Source organism: Poecilia reticulata, chromosome 1, assembly GCF_904066995.2.
Source record: "Poecilia reticulata chromosome 1, P_reticulata-male-v2, whole genome shotgun sequence".
NCBI lineage: Eukaryota > Metazoa > Chordata > Actinopteri > Cyprinodontiformes > Poeciliidae > Poecilia > Poecilia reticulata.
In genome coordinates, this window is record NC_088830.1 from 24,892,522 (window position 1) to 24,915,789 (window position 23,268).

Here is a 23,268-nt window from a genome sequence, read left to right on the forward strand (position 1 = left end):
TAGGGGATTTAGAAACAGTAAGTCACTCTGGATTCTTTGTGTTTTGGTAATTCACTAAAAAATGTCCCCCAAAACACAGGAGGATTTATTTATTTTTTTAATTACCACATATTAACTGCTGAAGCTCAAAGAGTGATGTAAAAATTACAATAATATTTATGCTCATCCTGTAACCAGGACGTCTGTTATAATTATTTTCATTATAAATCACTTTTGTGAGTGTAATTAATATAATTGTTCACCATTTGCACAAGACAGATTAATTACGGTTTCATTTTTATTTTCATAAAAACATATATTTTTATTATTATTATTATTATTTTGTGTTTGTTGATTTAGACACTGAGGTGATGAAGGCAAGCATATGGGAAAACCCAGGGATCATTTCATATTAAACTAGTTTCTTCTTGATGTGATTACTGTCTTACATTTAAAAAATTAATTCTCCCCAAGTGTCATCGTAAATAACGTTCCAAATTATCAACCGTCCCATTTTGAAAATACTACTACATGTTTAAGTCTTACTTAAAATCTGTGAACCAGAACAGAACCAAAGAAAGGCAAAAATAAAACGTCTCTGTTTTAGGTCTCATTAGCTGTTATTCACATCAGTTCATCTTTCCGGGGTTCAGTGGTGGGAAGAGTGAAGCGCTTCCTGAGGAGATTATATCCAGCTAACGTACTTCATTTATTGCTGCCAATTAGCCGTAACGCTTCAGCTCTCCATGAGCCCTTTGGCCTTCGTCTTTGTCTCTAATGACCCTGACTAAATTCTGGATCTCTATCAGGCCCAAAGGAGGTCCTGTTCTGTTTCAGGGTTTTCAATAAAGCAGTTTGTCTTTTGTACAAAAGGTGACTGAGAGGAGAAAGGAATCGTAAAGAAGATCAGCGATAGGGACAGAGATCCATCTACTGTTTCTGCTTCTGAGAGCCGCGGCTCGACAAGACTTGGCCAAGTGAGATCAAGTCATACAGAATATTCATCACTCCATCGGGAGTTTCAAAGACAAATTAAATATGCTCACAGTACCGATTTCCAGTGGACACATTCCACTTGCTGTCAAGGAGCCTTTACTCGTTTCCTCAACATCCCAAAACACACAATTTATTTTATTTTTTTACTTCTTCTGGTAAATCTGAAAAGCTTAATTTATTTCTCCCTGCTCTGTTTCATTATTCAGCACCCAGATGTTTTCTCAGATTTGGACAAATTATGCAATTCCCCGAGCGAGCAGGCAGAGACTTCAGTGCGCGTTCTGTCAGCGGATGATAAAATGCAGCTCGATTAATAAAGAGCTGTGAGAACTGCTCCGCTGCGGAGAAACCAGGGATCCCTGGTGAAGCTCCGAGCAGCAGGAGTGAAGGTTAACGCTAAGCTGAGGATTTATAGCAGGAACCAGCAGAGGAGGTCCACCACTAGAAAGCTTGGGAAAAGTCTCTTAAGAGTCCATCAACATTAAAAATGAAATTTGAAAGCCATCAGAAATAAAATTTTATGCTGCAGCTGCGCTTCTGAAATACCTATAATAATTAACTAACTTTTTATTTCGACAACTTTTAATTTCTGGAGCTCTTTGCACTTTGTCAGTTTGCATCTTTCCACACCAGGTTATTCAGAATATCAAGCATTTCTGATAACAGTGTTAGATAACAGTAAGTAACATCTGAAAAATAAGATTATAGATAAAAACGCAAGAAAGTAGGTAGTTTTACATATACTTGAATTTTTTTGCATAGTTTTCAATCTTAACATTTTATGAAACTTGCTACATGTATAATTTCACAAATAAATGAAGTAAGATCAAATAAAAAGAAAGAAAATACTGACAACTAACTTTTATCTGATTTTTCCTTTCATCTACAACAGGTGCAAAAAAGCAAGTTTAGGTAATAGGCCTACATCCACTTCAACAGTGGATGAGACGATACAGAGTATTCAGTTTCACAGGACAACATTTTAGAGTCTCTTATTTCTTGAGAATAAAATAAAAAATGGATAAATTCTTTTTTGTGTTTTCTGATGAGATATTGTGACAATAAATTACAATTAATGAGGTTTGAAAACCCAAAATCTGGCTGAATTGTTATTTTTACTATTTCCTCCACTGTTTCTTTAATGAGAGGATCAGTAAATGTCAATAAACTCCAAAAATATGATTAAAAGCAGTTACTGTGTGCAATTTATTTATAATAATGACACTTTTTTATGTCACTGCTGTCCCGAGGAAGCATAATTAGAAATGTGTGGGATTTTTAAGAGCTGTATTTATGATTGTGAGGAAAAAGTGCAAACGTGTTTTTTGCACTATTTTTACTCTACACTATTATTAATTTTCTGCCTTTTTGATGATTCTAAAAATAAAAATATAAGTGGCCTTTCAAACTGCGGCAGCCCCCGACTGCAGCCCACGTTGAGCTAAATGGTCCGTCTGCATGTGGGGGCTAATAAGGCCTTTCCCTTTTCCAAAAGTCTAACCGGCCACACTGAGCCACGCCGACAAAGAAAGGCCTAATGGCCTCCAATTTCCCGCATTAGTGCCCATTTAATGGCTGACCTGCCCTCTCGTTAGGCAGCGCAGCATGGGAGCACTTCGCTGCATTCATGGATGCGCATACACACACAAACACACACACACACACACGCACGCACACACACACACACACCCCCACACACACACACACACACACCCCCACACACGCACACGCACACACACACATGCATGGACATTTGGCTCTTCGAAGCCACACCGCCTCGGGCCTCCGAAACACTTCCACCCCACGCTGGGACCACATAATAGGCCAGTTAGTAAAAAGGGCCGCCCTGTGATCAGCGGTGCATCCAGTTCGCTGAGTAATCAACAAGCTTTTGTCTGAGTCGTGTGTGTGGAGCTAGAAGGTGTGTGTGTGTGTGTCTGAGTGAAAGCGAGTGCGTGTGCGCGGCAGAGATTCCCTCCAGTTTGTCTTCATTTAAGCATCCATCTCATTAAAGTGCCTGTCTCCTTGCAGGTGTTTTGGGCGAGTAATTCTAGTGATGCTCCCTGGAGAAGAGAAGAGTTTCCTGTGCTTCATGTTGATGGGAAAAAAAGAAAAAAAACTCCAGCTGACATACAGTGAGGGGATAAAGGGAGCCTGCCTGAGCTACGGCGGGACTGACGGGAGCGCGTTGTGCGTATGGCAGCTATGCCATAAAAATGCCATGGCTGGAGGATGACGCTGGCAGGTCCTATTCAGCACGACGGCAATGAAAGGCCCTTTTTAGGGTGAATAAAGATTCTTTGGCCTGTCAGGTCCCCCATCACTCTCTGCTGAACAATAAACTCTACAGGCGCTTGTCTTAATAGGCGGAGGGACTGACAGCTTTAGGAGCGATCCGATGCTCAGCCGCATCCACACAAGCTGGGTTCAGACAACGACCTGCTGTGTGGTAACAATCACGTCCCGAGCCACAGAGCTGGAGGCGTGAACGCATCCTGTACATTGAGTCTTTAGGGATCCTGAGCTGACAGTGTTGGCAAAACCGCAGCACCTCAATGTGAACGGATGCAGTGGCACGGCAGGAAAAGATTTTCTTGCCAAGCGTGAAGATGATTGGAACTAAACGAGATTTAAGAAACACCAGAAATCTTTGCGCTCGCTTAAGAGAGCTGTTGAGTTTGTTGGTGAAGTGGGAAGGCCGTATGAATGCGTAGGAGAAGAGTTTTCTTCTCTGAAGCAGGGTGGAGATAATTGCAAGAAGTGCATGCTGCTTTCTTTCTGCCATCAGTCTCTAATTGAACAATCTGAGACTTCACTGGGATTCAGACCCGGATGGTTAATTGTTTGTGCAAAAAGTTTGGATCCGTGCAACATGCCTGTCGAAGCTTAATAACATCTTTCCTGCTTCACGCACTCGGTTGTTTTGCACTCCACCATTAACTAAATCTGTCTCCTCAGCTTTAAGCATCACAGTCCATGATCTCTTCTAAAGCAGAGGACAAATACGGATCGCAGGTGATAAAACCAAGGATCTCCAGCTCCTCGTTTCCAACATCATCCCCAGTCTGTTTGTTCTGTGAGACTGGTTTCTATGGGACTGCCAGATCCATCATGTTCTGGGTTCACGTAACTCCCGGCACGGTGTCATGTGCGTTGTTGGCCCGGAGGCTGACAGGGATGGGCTGGCGCTGTCAAAGCGAGACAATGAGACAGAGCTCATGAGAGGCTAACTCCCGCTCTCTCCTGTGATTCACGCTGATCCCACAGCCTCTGCAATTAAAGCCATCACTCCTCTCCGCCAGCGTAAAGCGAAAGGGCTTAAATCCAAGGTATTATAACAGAACGCAGTTTGCCAACACTAACTGGCGGCTGTGAGCTGAGAAAATAAACAGTGTTTTAAGATCTGATGTTTAGAAGATTAGGAGGTAATTTGGGCCGCAAGGCAGATAAAGACAGAGTGTTTTTTTTTTTTTTTTTGTTCTTATGGTCCTGAGAAGTCGAAGAGAAAACTGTGAATCTCTCTTTCAGCACCTAGAAGATTGTTGTTCTAGTTTAGCTCTTACTCAACTTGCTCCTTCAAACAGACTTTAGAGGACAGTTTTCCCGACCTCTTTGTCTAACGCAGAGACCTTGTTGGAATATCAGCATTTTTTTTTTGGTTGTTTTAAGAAGTGCAATGAAATTTATGAAATAATGTGGTGAAACGACTAAAGACTTATGCAACATTTTTCAGTTGAGTAAGTAACGATCTTTAAGCCTTTACCGTAAAATTGTAAATCAGATTTTCACTGTGGGTCCATGTAAAAACTTAGCTGCAAACCTTTAGCATTTAGCATTGCATAATTATAAAAAGGGAGTTTAGACTCTTCAGTACAGATTTAGTTAAACTTACATCAGTTAGAAGTATAATTCAGCTGCATGGTGTAAAATGAGAAATAAAACATACACAATGATGACCTGAACCACCAGAACCTACCGAGCAAAAGCTGGTTTAAAGGACATAAAACAGACAACTTTGCCTTCCGTAAAACTACTATTTAAAATCACCCAGAAGTGCTTTAACAGGTGATAGAGTTGATCAAAGAAGCCAGCCAAGCTCAACGCTTTTGTTTAGGTTAAATGTGGACCGGACATTTAGACCACAGAAGTCCAGATCTCGGCATTATCCTCTGGAACGATGTCTGGCTGAGCGGAAACAGCTGTGAAAACAAGTTTTTTGGACATTGGGTGTTTTAATTCAAACTAAGTTTTAATTTTGCGGGGATTTTATGTAGCCATTTGTGTCGCATTGGTAGCACTGCAGTGACGCAGAGGTGATCACAGAGACTGTGATCTCTTCATACTGGGCAGTAAATGTTTCCTCCAGCCTCTACAGATAGCTGCTTTATTGCTCAATGGGAACCACAACGCCATGGCCGCGTTAAGTAGGTGTGAAACCTTTGACCCCCCCCCCCACACACACACACACATACACACATCCTGCATTCCTTTGACTTCCCATCACACAGCCACCTCTCCTCCAAGCCTCTCTGTGACTCTCCTCCTCATCCTGCCTCCTTTTTCCTCTTCTGGGGGAAAACAGGCATTCCCCGCTGCAAATGTCATTAGTGAGCAGCACTCTAACAAGTGTCTCTATAAAATTTATTATCCATGAAGGTGCCTTCAGCTAAGCAGTCAAACAGAAGCAGGAGGGCAGAGGAAATCGAAGCTGATGTAGTGACAAATTGGAGTGGAGGAGCGGAGAGATGGAGTGCAAAAGAAATAAATCTTTTAGTTTCCTCCTGTTTTCTAATCCATCTCCCTTGCTGACGCTCATGACGCTTTAAAGTTCTACTACTTGGCGGCTTGACCTCCTTTACAACCAGTCAGTTATTAACACTTAGCTTTAACAGGGGGGGAGGGTTGCCACATGGCCAACCTCTAAAAATCATTCTATGTCCGTTTTTCCTGCGTACAACTAAAGATATTTGTTCCCACTTCAACAGCATCCAGGCTCAGGTAGAGCCTAAAGAAACTCTCTCTCTGTTCTCCACATGAAACCCTGAAAGTCCCACACTCCCTCGACAAAATTCGCACAAGTCCAACACGATGAAAAAACAGTGACAACTGCTTGATATTGTTTTTCAGTCAGTAAAAAAAATCAAAGACGCTAACCTGGGAAGGTTCAAAAGAGTGTAAGCAAAGTGTTTTACAAAAGATTGGCATCAAAGTTCTTACCTAAACTCCTGGCACCTTTTGTTGGTGTGTGAGGTGACATCACCAAAGCAACGTAATCAACTTTTAAAAATGTTCAAAAATGTAATTATAAACTGTATGCACTAGCTTGCTGAATTGAGAAATAAGATTACTTTCCCAAGATATTTTTTTTTCTCAAACATTTCTCACCCTTTGTAAAGATAATAGCTGGTTGTAATGGCTTTCGAGGTAAAAGAAAACAAAAGAAGTGTTACCTAAGATGTGCAAGCTTAACCACATATTCACACCGTACAACGTTCAAGTGGTTTATTTTATTAAGTTTTCTTAAATCCGACCGTTTTGTTTATTTAACGTTTGGCGGCCCACTGAGCTCATAATACTCTGGAGGAAACGCTGACACTGTAGTTTTATCAGCGTGCCATCTTAAAACAGAGAGTGAACATGCCAGAATTGGTCTGGCGCTTCAGAAAACCGGCTCACGTTAAATCTTTTAGCAGGAGGAGGAAGTGAATTTATCAAGGATTTTCTGCCGTCCTGCAGAAACGCCTGTTGGGATAAGATGTGTGTCAAGAAGGACAGATTGTGGAGAATCTGGAGGGAGTTAAGTGGAAAACGAAAGAGTGACATGTAATACCGATGACATGTGCTGTAGTTTAAATCCACTGCATTTTCAAGTGCTCACAAGCCGCGTGTTTTAATAAAGGAACCTGTAATTGGCCGATAACTATCCGCCAATCTGTAATCCTCCCAATGCATCATGTGACACACTCACTGTCTCTTCCTGTTCTTGAAGTCACACTTTCAGCAGACAGAACAACCCTGAGCAAACTGAGGAGCTTTTTGAATTGCACATTGTGCATTCCACAGGCTGGAGCAGGAAGCCGCTGAAAGCCCCACTCCTTCTTCACTCTGACACATTTATTGTCGTCAGCTCACATCCATCTCCACAACAGCGGTTTCCTAAACTTGAGCCTGAATTCCCCCCATGTCCTACACTCTTCATTTACGCCCCCCCCCCCCCCCCTCTCACACTGTATATTAAGAGCCCAGGGAAAAATAAAGCCCCGGTGTTGCAGACGGTGTTTTATTTTTTAATTTTTTATTTTTTTTACCCATAATCTGGAATTGGTCTGCAACTGGTCACAAATCGAACGTGACGCCAAAAGGCTAGCGTTGCTTTTGCCACAGCTCATGTATTTTTCTTGGACGATGCTGCGGAGAGTGGGGCTGAATATCAAACAAGCTCAAGAAGAAGAAGGAAAAAAAAAGCATTTTGATTTTGGAAGCCTGCAGCAGTTAGCTGGATAAAGAATAGAGACCAATCAACAAGATAAACCACATTGGGTCAGAAGAAGCAATACATGACAGACGTGACAAGAGGGACAGGATGTACTTTAATCATGTGCTTAGGTATGATTTTCTTAGGAAACTATGTGAGGGAGAGAAAATCCAAACGACCACAATCTGGTGAAAGTGTGTCTATGCATATGGATCTTTTCTATGTCACATATTATCTTTGGACTTTGAAAATGGATTCAATCTATTCTTGAAATGGGGTATTCTTTTCCTGGACCATTTGATCTGATAGAAAATGTGTTTGACAGAAATTCAAACAGCAAAGCAAAACGAAGCACAGCTGACCACATAATAAGGACAACAAGATTATGTCATGAATCAACTGCAAACTATGTCTACAATGATAGAGTAAAACATTAAATAACAATATAAACGATTTTCAAAGTAAGACAAAGCGTAAGGGTGAATCCCGTTATACTCCCATATTTCCTTCAAGCATAGATTTTTCTTTGTCCCACTTGGAGTTGCATTGAAAGTTGTTGCAGCAGAACATGTTTCAATTCACGTTGCTCAGTAACGAACCTGGTTTGTAAATCCCATCCTCTATTGGCTCCCTGAGGTGTTGAGGCAGCCGCTTTGGTCCATATTGTTTTTGACTCTAATGGACCTGATATATTTTTACAGCGCTGGCTTCAGAACCACAACCACCACACTCTTCTGCTGCTTCACTGCAGAGCGTGAAGCATGCTGCAAACACGCGCTGTGGTGCGCACAAATATTTACTTACACCCCCCGCTCTCTTGTATCAAACCTTACATTACATTTAAAATTTAACTCCAACGAGACGAGAAAGATAGATTAGAGAAGTGCAGATGAGAAGAAACGAAGCACAAAAACCATGAAATATTGTCGTAATTTAACAATGAGTAGGAAACAATTAGTGACATTTGATCTTAGAAATTCTTAACCACATGCTTGGCTTTACTTTTCATAACCAACCTTGATAACTACAACCCAATTTAACCCATTTAACCACTCGCAGTAATGACATACAAGCAACTTATCTGTGTCACTTCATACGCTGCCACCACACAAACCCATTTGGTCTGCAAACAGGAAAGACGTAAAAGGTTCTCAGAAATGAGCCGTCTGTCATTCTGTGCTGTGTCTCCATTAAAGGAAATAAAATACTAACTCTGATCAACAATTCAGGACTGGCATGATGAGGGAAAGGCGAGCTATTGATTTTATGCTGTGGGGAAATTGCAATTAATCATCTGTCCATTAAAGTGAACACTGGTCATATTTTACTTGAAAATTTCAACGTGATGTAATGCATACATGCAACCTAAAGCATTTCATATGAGAACACATGTTTTTTTATTTCTATGTTGATTTTCTTTGCAAGTTGGAAGTAAGAAAATGTAGATCCAGAATGTTGCCCCTTCATTGTGCCAAGTTTCATTGAGCATTTGTTCAGACTTCAGACCTGGACCACAATTATAAGGCTTTTCATAGCAGCTTCAGAGTAACAGGACTCATAATTCAGGTTTTTTCTTCTTTTTTTTTCAAGCCAAATTGATCATTATAACAAAATGTGGGTACCTCGATATTGATTTAGTCTGGTATGAAATTGCTGAGTGGGCAAAAGAATTAGAAGTGATTGGATTAATGTCAAGATGAAATATTGAAAAGGTTTTCTTGACACACACTGCAAATAAAAAAAAACAGCAACGAACCAACTAAAGAATCAGAAAACAACATTTTTTGCCATATATTGGAGTGTAATAAAAGGTATTTTTAGATAAAAAAACTTGTATTACTAGTTCAGCAAACCCTATGACTTTAGAGGTTACTACAGTTTGGACATGCCAGGTTTTACAAGATTAAATGTTCAGCTGCAGGCGGCCAATTAAAAAAAAAAAAAAAAAGGTTAGCAACTTGTCAGTATGATTATTTTGAGGAAAATCATTTTCTTTCCCCACAGATTTCACTCTAAAGAGACCCATAATGAGACTCTCACTGAAATACACTGAATTGTGAAATCTGCGTCAGGAATATTACCCCCTCAGTGCGATCTGTCCATTGTGTGGATATTTCTTTCATATTTGCTCTGGCAGCAGGTTGAATCCCGGCTACAAGATGATTGTAGCGCCGCGGGAAAATTGATGGTAATTATCAAATAGACCACTTAAAGCAAGTCGAATGAAAACGGCTTAAGAAAACAGGCTGGCATGTAAGTGCAGGTGTGTGACGAAACGTCGGGAAGGTCGTTAACGAAGAGACGAAAACCCGAAAAGAGGACAGTTCAAATCCCTCTAAGCTCGACACAAACACAGTTTGGTGTTCGCGTTCGAGCCGTGCATATGGTGAAGTGATTTAGAATAAAGCGCTGTGTTTTGCTGGGGTTGCTGTCATTTCCTGTGAGGTCACAGGTCAAGGACCTATACACTAACCAGTTATTCTTTTTCTTAAGTCAAGCCGATCAGTTTCTTTCTTTCTCGTCGTATTTGTTTGTCATCGCCTCTCGCTTTATTTTTTCGCAGACCTTGTTTATTATAAGTTCATTTAATTTCCCGACCACTCACATGGGCCCCTCTGCGTCATCCAACACTGTCCTTCCATTTACTGATGGTTCATAATTTTATGAGTTTTATTTCGGGGTCATCCTGTCGTTTCTCTATCTAGAACCAAACATATGAATTTACCAGGGTCTGTGCTTCTTAGGATATTTATCTCTACGTTATGACAGCTGTGTTTCCTGAATCTTTCAAGGTAACGAAAGTTGTTGTTTCAAATTCTCTTTGTCTTTCTAACTGTTTATTGACTGTCACCTGCTGTTTTATTTTAAATATGTAAAGTACTTTGAAATGCCTTGCTGCTGAAATGTGCTATACGAATAAAATTTGATTGATTGATTGATTGATTTATCTTTGCTCACTCTTATATAAACCCCACAACATTTGAGTTTTCACAAAATTATCAATTTTGAGACGTCAGCTTTTTGTGTAAGAACACATTATTGATGGCCTTACCTGTTTCTATTATAGTTCTAAAATCATCAGAGCTTAAGGTACATTTGGATCATTTGTTTTTAGATCACTGAGTAACATTATGCCCTCTTTGTTTGTCCATTTATGGTGCTTCACTTACGGTCAATGATACTTCATCATGTCCCGCGATGACAGGTGGAAAGACAAATATGCAAAACAAGTCCAAAGTTACATGACCTGAATATATAGACACGCAGAACGGAAGAGAAACAGACAGGAAAGAACCTTTCAATTTACAATTCTCCTCATGAAATTATTCTAAAAGCATGTCTGTCACGTTGAATATGCAACCGCGATTGGTCAAAGAGAGCAACTGCAGATTAACGCATATGGTTAAAGCATTTTAGGTCGGCTATGGGGGCTTTCACATACGCATGCAATGAGTCTGCTGTAGCCTGTTTAAATGAGCACAGAGAGCATTTATTCAGGAGTAATCATCTGAATAAGCTGTTCTTTATGTGATGGATGGACTTCAGTGGAACAGAAAGCTACTTAAGAGCATTCTGGGAGTGTACAGCTCAGCCTTATTCAGCCACTTACTGACGTTTCGCCTTTGGACCAGTCTGCTGTGCTTAACCCAAACCAAACTGTGACATTCAAACCGAGACACCTTTTAAGCCAGAAGCATTCCCTGCTGTTCCAGGCTTACTGTGATATGGACACAGTGTACTAATGCTGAACACATTAGTACACTGTGATACCACTGAACTTTGTCACATTTAGTTTCGTATTTCATTGGGATTTTATGTGATTGAGCAAAACAAAGTTATCAGTGATTTCTAAGTGTGAAAACTAGATGGTGTTTTACGTTTAAAAAACCTGAAATGTGTCATTCATCCGTATTCAATACTCTACAAAACTGCCCTTTGAACCAATCACAGCTGCAGTCTTGTGGGTATGTGTGTCTACCAGATTGGCACCATTGGAGACCAAACTTTTCCCCCTGCTACTTTGCCAAATACCTCAAGCTCAATCAAATGGGATGGAAAACAACTACAAATATAATGTTTTGTGGTTTTGCCAGAGATTCTGAATGTGAATTTGCTCTGGTCTTTAACTGGACCATTTTAACATATGAATGAGCTTTGACCGTACCCTCAACATGGTAGTTCTAGCTGCATGATTAAATTTGATGTCCTGCTAGAACGTGAACTTCTGCCCCAGTTTGGCACTTTTGCAGCTTTTGCATTAGTCCAGGATTTGTATTTGACTCCATCAGCTAACCTACATGCATGACGCTCCTTTCAGTCATTTTTGTGTACTTAGGGTGATATGGAAGTCTTGCCACTACACATACATGCTTAGGTGCTGAATTTTGGCCTCATGTGACCTGAACACATTCTGCCTCATGATCCCTACATGACTTATGGAAAACTCCAAATGGGACATTTTATGGATCCCACATTACCTTTTAAACCAGTTTTCCTCATAGGTCAGTGTACTGACATTCACATAAACACAGCTGGACTCTATTGACTAAACAGGCGACTTCTGAAGGTCATTGGTTGCAATGGATTTTATTTAGGCGTATTAGAGAAAAGGGGGCTCAATGCAAATGAATACCACCCTTTACAATTTTTTTTTAAACATTTAGAAAACCACGAATCCTTTTCGTTATATTTCATAATGCACTATTTACTTTTTTAAAAATTCTAACGCATTGAAATGTGAGAAAGTTCAAGAGGTTAAAGTTCGCGTTGTAAATTGTGCCTATTTTTAACGCAGAAGTGAATGAATATCATTAGATTTTAGAAACGGTCCAGAAAGCTGTTGTTTGTTGGTGTCAATTCTCACAGATGGCTAAACTTTTTTTAAATATCAGCTACTATTTAAGCTAGATGCATGAGGAGAATATTTTTGGGATATTTCTTGAACATTTATTTCATTTACTTTGTAAAAAAAAAATTTCTGCAGATCGTGCAATCAGTTTCACCAACACCCTGCCGAATCATCACAACAAATTACTTCCAATGTCTCAACCATTTAGACCCAAGACATTTTTCTCTTTAATTTAAACCAACGCCATAAACCTTCAAAACATGATGATAGCCCAAACACACATCTGTGACTTCCTGCATAAGGGCAAAAGGGAACTAGATCTGAGCTACGGATAAAGTCCCAAAAGCTCTAAGAGACTGGAAAATATATGAATAAGAAGATCTTTTCCCTATCCAGCCCTCCATCCATCTGCCTGCTTCTTTTTCAGTTGAGGTTTTTTCTCTCCTGGGAGACGAGACAATCAGCTCCCAAAAGCTGTTCCTCATGTTCCACCTCGACTTTCATCTGCAGCCAGTAACCTGTCAAGGCTATGCAAGGCAATGCATCAAATGAAAATAAAGACAAGTACAAATATGAAAAGCATTTGTCAGTTTTTTCTTCCTCTTCAAACATCTGATTTTTTTTTTCTTTGCTAAAGGATCAACGAAATATCTGAATTTGTCTCTGTCACAATCAGCCTGATTAAGACAGAGGGTCGACTTTTCCTTCACGTGTCACACAAAAAAAACACTCAGGGGCCCCTTGTGAGCCACAAACGCTCATCTCATAACAAAAATATTAGCATTAATGACTCAATTTCCTTATCGACCTCCATAATTAGGCCCATTTGTTTTCTTTGTCATTCTCCGGTGATACAGGCCTTTTGCTATGAGAACCAGAGAGGGTAGTCACACGGGAACCTGATTATTCAGTCAGCAGTAGAGTGGCTCCGGGGGGATCCCCACTGAGCTGCAGCAAGCTCACATCCCAACGTCCAACTCTGCAGCCCTTCAGCAGTGGAAGATGTTTAAACATCAGCTGCTTGGAGAGCCGACTGTCAGGATTCGCTGTTTCTTCAGCTCACACAAGATCAGTCCGAAACTAAAGTCCCTCCTTTCCTGCGTCGACTCTATAACGGGGCACATGGAGGAGTTAAATCAGCTGAGGCAGCTGCTTTTGGGCTCATTTGGGCTCTCAGTTTGGACAAGAACTGTTTGGTTGGATTGTCCAAGAAGAAGAAAGACAAATAGAAAGGGAAGAAAATGTGTAGATCAGAAGGAATGTCACTATTCTGCTTTGGTCCCTCGAAGGCCTTTGGAACCATTATTCAACACAAACAAGCTTTATTGGGATTTTATATAACAGCCCAGCACAGAGTCGTGCATTATTGTGAAGTGGACAAAAAAGCGAAACATTATTGTGAAAAATGTTTCGAAAATAATTTCAAAAAGCTTTAAAACGAAAAATAGAAAAAGTGTACAGTGCACATATACAAAAATAAGTTTTTGCATTTTTGTCAAATGTGAATGAGAATAAAACACATGTTATTTCATTTAGTAAAGGGATACATTACATTTTTGTTAGCTGAGTTAATGGGAGGTACACATATTTTAAGGCTACACCAGGAACACGTTGTTTTGTTGTTTAACACGACAGGAAAGTCAAACAGAATCTGCCAAAACAATATCAGAACGAGAAACGTGGAGCTGCCAAAGTCTGGGTCATCCTTGAGAACAATTTCCAGAAAAAAAGGTGCATGTGTCTTTTTACTTATATTGTGTTTTGTTTTGTAAAGTCAGGAGATTATTTATTGCGATACATTATTTTCTTTGCTTATGTTGATCTTTATCTGCAGCCAGTGAGTATAATGTGAGTCCCTGGGTAGGAAGAAGGACATACAGAGAGAACGGATCCTCTGCCCCTCACCCCACTTTGTGCCTTATCTGTGGGAGCTAATGAGTGATGGATTAACCTGGGATCACCCCCTGGCAAATTGAGATGACCCTGCAAACTTTCCCCCCACAAAAAGCCCTCCTCCTCCCTCACACAGCAAAGACTGCGTTCTAGAAACAGACAAGGCTGGGTGACGTTTTCACCATTTAACCCATCTGGTTAGACTTTTCTGTAGAAGAAATCAAAGCCAATGTAGATTTACTGTCACTTAAACGACAAATCACTTCTTCTGGATTAAAAAGTCTCACCTGACCTACTTTTGCAGTAAATTGTTTTGATAAAGATAAAATCTACCTTCTCAAAAATAAGACACAGTTCAGACTGAAACGATCGAACAACTGGGAGCTGGATGATGAGTTCTGTTTTAGTCCTAATGTTTTGTGCCATTTCCATCCATCCATTTTCTTTACACCCTTGTCCTTTAGTGGGATCAGGAGGGTTGCTGGTGCCCATCTCCAGCTAACGTTCCGGGCGAGAGGCGGGGGTCACCCTGGACAGGTCGCCAGTCTGTCACAGGGCGACACAGAGACACACAACCATGCACACACACACACTCACACCTAGGGGCAATTTGGAGAGGCCAATTAACCTGACAGTCATGTTTTTGGACTGTGGGAGGAAACCGGAGTACCCAGAGAAACTCCACGCATGCACAGGGAGAACATGCAAACTCCATGCAGAAAGACCCGGGCCGGGAATCGAACCCAGAACCTTCTTGCTGCAAGGCAACAGCTCTAATGTTTCGTGCATTATTCCATATTTCTGCTAATAATTATGGTTTCCCCTTCCAGCAATGGGCCCCACCATGCTGTCACCTGTACACACAAAACATCAGCAGTATTCCAGTCAACACCCCAGCAAGAGAAACTAATGCTCAGCAGCCAGAAAGAAAGAAGTAGTTTGCTAATGGATTATGAATTTGGCAGTAATTCTCTCACCGTCCTGGTAGAATGCCAGTGAGAGTTCAGAAGACGTCTCGGCTCTGTCAACCGCAGTTGTGTAGTTATAAGTTTTAACACGTCAGGCTAAACCTCTTGCAGCTCAGGAGCATTCCTAATGCTCCAGAATAAGTCATAAAGTGAACAGAACAAAATAGATTTGATGCATTTAACCACTTCCACAAAGTCCCTTTCAGGGTTAGCCACAACAAACTTTTGTCCCATGCAGAAAGAATCTTGATTCTTCAAAATGTGAATGTTTTCATGACCTTGAAGTTTGTTGTCTGAATATCTGTTAAAACATTCAAGAGATTGTTTATATAAATGATCTCACTTTTTTTTTTTCAAATTTAGACAATCAGAAACATTAATCTATGATTAGTCATACTTTTAAGTGTTTATAAACCTTTAAGGCATGAGACAGCATTATCTACAAGGATAAACATCCAAGTTTCTTATCCTGGCGAAAGTGTGAAAAAATGATACAACTCATTGTTCTGGCCTCGTTTTTAAAATGTAAGAGAACATGCTGCTTTTTTATGTGGCAGTCAAAACTCTCAAACGTTCCTTCACCACTGTAGTGTTGCTTTGCCTCTTGTGATGTCATCAACCTAAATTTAAAATGTTTCTAATTAACCCTTACTGAACCAGGACAAACTCTTTTTTTTTATTAAAAACCGTTTCCAAACTAGATCTAGCCAAATAGACAATAAGCATATTTTTCTCTCTTTGTTTCTTTGTTTCTTTGTTTCTTTGTTTCTTTGTTTCTTTCTTTCTTTCTTTCTTTCTTTCTTTCTTTCTTTCTTTCTTTCTTTCTTTCTTTCAAATTTTTGTTCTTTCTCTCATGAATTCACTGCCCCTTTAATTTTTTAAAAATTTTTTTGGAAACACTGTGTAAATTCAAGTGTATCTTTCTTTTTTTGTCATTGTACATTTGTTAGTATTAAAAAAAATACACCAACCGACAGCATCACTGTTGGAAATGAATGTAGCTATAAGACTGGGAAAGAGTTTGACTTTTGGAGAAAAAAAAACAAAACATAAAATGTGATCTCTGAAAATGAAAACCAAGACATCTTTTATCAATCTTATAAAACAAAAAAAGAGTAGAACAAACCTCATATTTAACCTTAAATATCTGATCCTAAACTTGAAGCAACGATCTAATCTTTCTACTTTGTGCTGACCTCTGCTGACTGTGGTCTCTTTGTGCAGTTTCACTAACCAGCTGCGTTCACCAGCCTTCAGGATGAAACACACACAAGTTATTGTGCGACTGTTCGCTGCGTCTGATAGCAGCGAACTGGCTAGACGGCAACAGGCAAACTCACTCTGACACACACACAAGCACAAGTGTGATTTACAGGCCTCTGTGACAACCGAGTGCTGCAGACCTTAAAGTGCACACACACTCCCCCATGCGCACACAAGCGCCCTGCTCCATGACTTATATGGAAAAGACAAAACATCGCTGATAAATCACTGTCAGCTATTCACGGACACACACACGCATGCACGCACGCACGCACACGTTGGAGGAGCTGGAGACAGGGTCTTTGTTTCTGGCAGCATGTGAGTGTGTTTGACGCACAATGAAATTGTTTAACTCAGCTTGATCTGTCACAGGTGCTTTCTCCCACTGTTTCAGACTGTGTGTGTGTGTGTGTGTGTGTGTGTGTGTGTGTGTGTGTGTGTGTGTGTGTGTGCGTGTGTGTGTGTGTGTGGGTGTGTGAGACATGAAAGTTGGAGAACAATCACTCTTAAACCACGTGCATGTGCAGCTCCACTACGTGCTATCTTTGACTGGTTACCAAGCTCTCCAAACTTTATCCACATCCAAGTGTTTGAGAGTTTACAGCATAATTAAGTTCCACTGACACATTAGTCCTCAGCAGCAGGCTCCAGCTGTTTGCAGTTGCCTTGGATGACGACAGATACAAGGCGGCAGGAACAGTGGGGGGCGCTCTGATCTGCCCAGTGGGCCGCCGTACGGAGGTGTAACTGCATCCAGGCATTAATCATTTCTTGCTGTGAGTCTTAAGGACCTGCGCTTTGAGCTCAAAGCGCTCACACTCGTGCTTGGTGGTCCTGTCGGCGAACACGGCGGCTGTTGCCAGAGGAGTTTTTGCCAGGGCTTTCACCTTGAACCAAGCGCTGAGCTGCTGCATGGACAAAAGCCTCCTTCTCTGTTGTTTTGCTCGCTCTTGCACACACATGTGCAGCATGGAGGGCATCATTGTTTGCTTTTGCTTCATTGTTCTTCTTGCTGGTGCTGGAACGGCCCTATCAGCTATTAGATTTGGACCAGTCGAAACAAACCGTGCCAGGGCTTTCGCTTTTAACTGAGAACAGATTTGGGTGTTTACAGCCAAACGTTAACAACACATGATGCTGCAGATGCAAGACACATACTGATGTCCGTCTTTAAACCTGGAAGTGCAAGTAAACACGTTGTAGATAGACAGTTTTGCCATGTCTACTGTAAGTTTTTGTTTTTTATTTGTAAGTTTGCGTCATATTGAGATTTGATTTTGAGAGCCAGCAGAACGCAGCACGTATTGGTAACATGGAAGCACACATGGTTTTCAATATTCCAGTGCTAATGTGTGAAGTTTAATCTCAGCATAAATGAAGCCGAGAGAAGATTAGTGCACAAACGGCATCATGGGGATCAGGAATACAGCAGAGAGAGTACGCTTAGAGGTTCTGCTTTCTGAAGGAACACTGGAGCTCTGACAGAGATCAGTGGGTTTCTGGGTACGTCTCTAACTACGGCTCTTTTCCCCTGATCTCTCAGTCCCAGGAAGAGTTCATCAATTTACCAATGATGGAGTGTGTTTCCAAATCTAGTCCAATCAACTGTATTTACCACAGGCGGTCAAGCTGCAGAAACATCTCAAGCACTATCAGCTCAGTAATGAGTTGTGAATACCAACATAAAGGTGATTTCTTGGATTTCTATTCTTGATGAATTTGCAAAAATCTCCTAAATATTTCTACACAATGGGTTATGTGTGAGCAGAGTTTTGAGGAAAGAGATTAGTTTAATACAATTTGGAATAAGACTGCAAAACAGCAGAATGTAGAGAAAGTGAAGTGTAGTGAACACTTTCTAGACATTGTATGCACTCTACAGCTTTTATGAAATACAACCAAGAACAAGTATGTTCTGAAGCAAAGCCATCAAAGGAAATGTTTGTCATTTAGGGAACTCAGCAACATGGAGAAGAAGAAGAAGAAGTTTAGGAAGCGATGAAATGAAAACTGAAACTTTTGGCCTTCCTGCAAATGACTATAACTGGTGGAAGTCTAACACCCTGAACACACCATCCTCACAAAGGAAATGGTGAAGGCAGCATCATGCTGTGGGGTGGAGTTTCTTCAGTAAGGACGGAGAAGCTGGTCAAAGTTAATGGGAAGGTGGAGGAAGGTACTACAAAATGGTTTAGATCAAAGAATATTCATATGGCCTAATCAAAGATCAGACCGAAATCTGAGATAGATTCTGCAGAACTATTCAGAAACGGATGTTAAAGACACTCTCCATTGATTGTGAGTTTGAGCTGCTTTACATAATTTTGAAAAATATGCAAAAAAGTCCATATCTACATGTGAAAAGCTGGCAGACAATTAGCCAAAAGACGTGCATTTGTAATTGAAGTAAAAGATGGTCCTACAAAGCTTTGACTTAAAGATACAAATACAGAAAAATATAAAAACCGCATTTATAAATCTGGACTGCTTTTTCTACATTTATCATGTAAAATCCCAATAAAATACTGAGGTATGACGCTCAGATGAAGCAAGACGTAGAAAAGTTGAAAGTTTTTGTCATATTCCAGTCCACGCATTTTATTTGTTCTGGCTGCAAAAACTTGACCCCCTCTTGGTAGCCTGCTGCCACATGGAGGTGCTGAGGTCATCTGCCTTGATCCTCAGCAGCACCGCTGGCCTCAGCCCCAGGATCAAATCTCATATAAATAGTCGCTTGCAGTGTTTTAACTCGCACTCGCTGCCAAATGCACAAACTCTATATTCGTCCATTATATACAGTCCGTTGGCAGCATTTTCCTGTGCTGTTTACATCTTTCCTCATTATAAGTGCTTTGTGACACTTTTCTGCCCAGGATTTAGTGGTAGTGACCAAAATTGTGTGCATGAAATGGTCTGACGACTGTGAAGTGATTGGATCTAATATGGGAAAGAAAATCTCTATAAATAACGCTGATAGTGACAAAAAACAATCTCTAATTGTGCTCGGTAGCTGGGCTAGCTGTTGGTAGCAATTACAAAAAAAAAAACAATATAAAGGTACAAATTGAAATTTTAAACAATTTTACATTGGCTGACAGAGCTTATGCAGTACTTTGTGTTTATTACTCTTATTACTGCAAAACTCGCCACACATTATGTCCAGTGTGGCCATTTTTTATTTTGAAGACAAGATGGTAAAAAAAAAAAAAGAAAAATCTCTCATGCTCAAAGTCTGAATTCCTATAATACTTTATTTGTTTAATTGTTGACCCACTGGGTAGGTATGACCAGTCCATAAGTTTAGTTTTTATGCTTATCTAATTCAAATGTGTTCCTCATGCAAACAAACAACAACAACAACAACAAACCTTTCAACGGTTTTCAGAAAATCTGTTCAATCATGTAAAATTTAAGCATGGACTGTCATGGGGGTGTGGTAGGTTGCGGTGAGGAGATGACGCTTAGGCCCAGGTATGATGAAAAAATGATGAATTTAATGACATAGACCTCACAACAAGGAACAACAGGGAAACAGCACGAGGAAAACTGGCAGCACGGAGACTGGAGACATCAATAGACGAGGACCCGACAAAGAACACAGACAACAGGTGAGACTAAATACACACGGGGCAATCACGGGAACGAGACACACCTGGGAGACAATCAACGGGGAAAGACGCAGAGACAGGACTAACAGGGAACAGGATCACACAGAAACTCAAAAACAAACACATAGAAACAAGGATCATGACATGGACTGATATGAGCAGCTAATAGTTTTAATAGTTTTAATACATGCACACGATTAATGATAATTCTTATTTTGTTTTTAAAGTAATTTATATATATATATATATATATATATATATATATATATATATATATATATATATGTTTGGGGCAACTTATGCAATAAATGCATTGTTTTCCAAAACTCAGTGAGTAATTATTTTTTTATGCGTATCGGACAAAATTATCACACTTATTTATTTTTTCCCATATTCCTGCAGATCTATGCAAAACATCTGAGTTTCCTCCAAGTCAGAAAACCAAGAGCAGGCTAGCTGTTATTAGCAACACAATCTGTTTGTTTATCACAGTTTAATTCAAATTAAAGAGGTAAAAATAGATTTAACCAAGCACATTTATTGGAGAAATTAGAGTCAAATACAAGAAGTTACAAAATCAGTTCCTCGAGGAAAAAGTTGGTAGAGGTTATTTTTGCATTTATAGAAGTTTTGAGCAGAGTTCTATGGGAATATTTCAATAAAATATAAAATAAAATTGATGTCCTGTCTGGTCAACCTCTGTCTCCTTCCACATTAGAGCATCTAGTCGTTGACGCAGCTCATGACACACGAGAAAGACAGGCATGGTGTGATTCATGCGACTTATGAGCCATGCGCTGGGGCATTTTGTGTTTATTGTGTGAACACAAGATGATTTTGTCTGCTGTGGGTTTTAATTACCCCTAATCATTTGGTTTCCTTGAACTAAACCCTTTCCATTGCACACAAACACCTCCCCCTTACTCACTCTCCTTCTGAAACACACACACTCGCACAAACACTTAGACGCATTCGGTGCCAAACCCACAACACACAGAGATCCTCTCCCTGCTTAAGATGAGCTTTCACTGCGGCAACAAGTCAGCAATTAATTCATTAACAGACGCCTGCGCGGGCGCTGAAAAGCTGCATAAACACCCACTGGCACATTATGTGGACTAAGAGAGAGACACACGGGAACAAACAAGCTGTGTAATTTCAACTTCAACTGGTAGAGAAAAAGAGAGAACAGCAATAAAAAAAAACAAACAAACAAAATACAAAGGATAAACGGCGGTAAATACAGGTACTGGAAGAAACGGGGCTTCTCGTTGCTGTCGGAGGAGAATATCAAAAACAGTATGTTGAGAACTGCTGAGAAATCGACCAATAGTTTTAAACTTTTTTGGTCAAAAACAGTAACCTGTCAAAAGGCAAATCCCTCTCTGAGCAACACACACGAGTCGACATCAACACTCTTTGGTGTGACGGTGTTACTTGTTGAAGAAGATTAAATATTTGCTATTTTCAGTACAACTGGGGTATTTCAGATGGAAATCGGAGGATATGCAGACAGAAAAAACTATTTGAAACACAACTTTATTTTCTACAACATGTCCAGACATGAGTAAGGGGGTCATTCAGGCTGCGAGAGAGCAGATAGCAGGAAGACTGAGCAGAGTACAGATGCTCAGTCTGAGCCTTTTCAACATCAACCTGTCAGTCATGAAGTATGCTGGCTTTGAAAATGCCTTTTGGAAATCTCACAGTTAAGGTAAAGACCAAGAGTCTCTTCGGGGAATTCAAACAGAGACTCGTGTCTTTAGAATGGCAGCTCGGCACACCATGTTCACATTAATGGCTAATTTAAGACGTAATTAATGTTTTAGTTTAGTAAAAAAAACAAAACCTGTTTCACAACTGTTTTCACACACCCTGTGACATTCCTTCTGTTTCTAATATAAAGAATACATTTTCGGTTCTGGTCAAAAATAACATCTTCGCTGTTTTCGTCTCATATTATTATTCTTCAAGATAAAAGTTCAGGTAAGTCAGAAATTGAAAAGTCAAAGCAACTTTGTATCCAAAGTGTTGCCTAAACATGGGTTGAAGATTCTCACGGTGTGAGAATCTTCAACCCATGTTGAAGTATCCCTATATTTCTGCAAAGATTTAAAACAAAAAATGTGCTGCATTATGCTAGGGAAATATGCAACGTGCAAAAATATTGGAGGAATATTGGTAATGAAGAATAAATAAATAAAATAAACTCAACAGTTTCAGTGTCTCCCTGCCTTGAGTTTCTATCAAGCTGGGGAGCAGTTTTTAAATTTCTAACAATTCCTAATATGTCTACGTAAATAATTAATTGTTAACAGATATTTAGGATATTCCTTTATTGATATAATTGATTTTTAGAAATAAAATAGACAAAAAAAATTATAGAATAAATCCTTTCTGACTAAGAAAACTTTCTGTGCATAATATTACAAATCTTTTGACAGTTCTGCTTCTCATGCAGTAACACTTGGTGTCTAATTAGCTGATATTAGGTTATTGCTTTCCAGATATGCTGCTAGTAGCTTGACAACTGTCGTTTCAAAGCAAAGTTAACTTCTTAAAAGCGATAGATGGTTCTCCTACATCTTCCAACCTAAAACCGTGCATGTTGTCCGAGGCCAAAATACTTTTAGGCAGCCAATTTTGCAAGACAACAGTATCCTTCAATCAGCCAGCTGACCAGCAGCGTGCAGAAAGATTTTCTACAACACTGTAGGCTTTTGAAAATGTTTGCATTTTTGACCCTGGTATTCATAAGTGATGCCGACTTGCACCTTTACGCAGCCAAAGCTACCTGCCACGACGGGGCTCACTGCCTGCTGAACTGGGCATCTTCCACTGAGACTAACAAACTCATTCTGTAATATTATTGCCGCAGCTTTTCACAGAAAAACCATTCACTGCATGGTCAAACCTCTTCAGGATGCAAGTAGATTGTTCACATTTCTCTCTAGAGGATACAACTGATGTTATTAGAAACCCGGTTCTGACATGCATGCGTGCGCCAAGTCCTAATAGCTCAGGTCAAGTTGAGTAAAGGCAGTTATGTGTTCTTCCAGAGCCGTAGAGCAATAATAATTGTGCTCATAACAAATAATCTGATATCAATAAAAACGAATAAGCTCCAGGCGTGTTGGGATGTTGTAATAAGGCAGCAGAGTCCACGGTGAAGCGAGGGTGACAAGAGGAAGTGAGTCCGGGCCAGAAGCCAGCAGAGTAACGCTATATGGATTTCTT

General features: G+C 40.1%; 1 protein-coding gene across 1 annotated transcript in view; it reads right to left on the reverse strand.

Moving 5' to 3' along the window:
• The window catches only part of ntn1a (netrin 1a), a 70,748-nt gene that overhangs the window by 38,363 nt on the left and 9,117 nt on the right, over nucleotides 1-23,268 (reverse strand). The window lies entirely within an intron of this gene.